Consider the following 1538-nt stretch of genomic DNA (forward strand, 5'->3'; position numbering starts at 1 on the left):
AGAGGGCGGGCTGGGGCCTGCAGGTGAGGCCAGCCCAGGCAAGAGGGGCTGTCTCAGGGCTGGCCACGCAGGCAGGGGCGCGTCCGGCTTTGTGTGGGTGGGGGAGGGTCAGGGCCTGGGAACATCGTGGTTTTCTGACTGGCACGTGGTTTTCTCCAAGAGCACGAACAGGACAGGACAGCACAGGTAAATGCACAGAGCCTTCCCTCAGCAGACCCTGCAGGGTTCTCGTCCCTGCTTGCCCGGTGGGGAAACTGAGGCTCGGCCAGGGGGACCCGCCCCAGGTGGTACAGCAGGTTGGCAGCAGGACCCTGACTGGGTGCCCCTCACTGGAGCCTGGCCACCTCCTGAGCTGTGCCCTCCAGCCCCCAGGGGAGCCGAGGGGCTGGCCCCTCCCCCAAACCCCGGCAGGGCCCGATCGGTGGCCTAGCTGACAGCAGCCAGGCCTGGCCCTCAGCCACCGCCCCTGGTCCAATGTCCAGGGGCCACAGCTGCCCACTTGGCAGGTGATGGTTGGCACCAGCTGCTTGACTTGTGTGCAGGGCCACGGCAGGCGGGCTGTCCCAGCTGCTGCCCAGGGCTGCGGTGCCCAGTGCGTCACTCGCCCGTGTACTGTGCCCAGCGTTCTCAGGACAGGCCATGCCCTTCCTCGCCCTCTGACCTGTCCTTACTCAGGCGGCTGCCCAGGCCAGCCGCACAGTGACTGGGCTGGTGTCCTCCCAGCCCCGGACCCCGAACCACCCCTAGGAAGCCTGGTGCTGGCGGAGCCAGGGACTGAGTGATGGGCTCTGTCCCTGTGGTGAGGACTGAGAACGGTGGCAACACCTGGTCAGGCCAGAGCCCAGGCCACCTCCTCCAGGACACCCTCCTGGGTTTCCTGCTGGGAGGAAGGACCCCTTGCTTGGGAGCAGCCGCTGCACAGCAGCCTCGCTTCCTCCCAGTTGGACCTCGAGCCCCGTGAAGGCCGGGACTGGGTCCCTGCTGTCAGTCCAGGCCGTGCTTTGTACGCAGTAGGTGCTCAATAAAAGTAGAGGGCAGACCAGGGAGCAGCAAGAGGGAGGACTGCCCGGTGCCAATATGAACCCAGTTATGTGACGGACAGTCTTCGTCACAGCGGCTGGCATCGCTCTGCTGTCCACTGGCCATAACTTAAACCCAGTGGGGCCACCGGGACTGTTCTCCGTCAGCACCTTTTCCCGTGCTGCACGTGCACAGGTGTGCGTGTCCCCCCGGAGTTCTCTGGGCGCCTCCCCCGCCTGCACCAGGCGCCATGCCCAGGCCGTCAGGCGCAGGGTTTTCGTCTGTCTGCCTTGCAGTGTGGCCAAGGCAGCTGGCTCCCCACCCCCCTCCCTGTTCCCCCAACATCTGCGGGGAGGCGGGCATCCCTGTCCCGGGAGCCAGGCGCTGTGCAGTGGGAAAGCCAGAGGCCCGGGGCCACCTCGTCACCGAGGGATGGGCGCTCTGCAGGGCAGGAAGCAGGCAGCGCAGGGGCACAGGCGGGGAGGGGGCAGCCAGACTGCCCTGCGGCTAAGGCAGTG

General features: G+C 67.0%; 1 protein-coding gene across 1 annotated transcript in view; it reads left to right on the forward strand.

The window, feature by feature from the left end:
• Positions 1-1538, forward strand: part of SARDH (sarcosine dehydrogenase) — a 40049-nt gene that overhangs the window by 795 nt on the left and 37716 nt on the right. The window lies entirely within an intron of this gene.

The sequence above is a fragment of the Myotis brandtii genome, unplaced genomic scaffold (assembly GCF_000412655.1).
Source record: "Myotis brandtii unplaced genomic scaffold, ASM41265v1 scaffold357, whole genome shotgun sequence".
Classification (NCBI taxonomy): domain Eukaryota; kingdom Metazoa; phylum Chordata; class Mammalia; order Chiroptera; family Vespertilionidae; genus Myotis; species Myotis brandtii.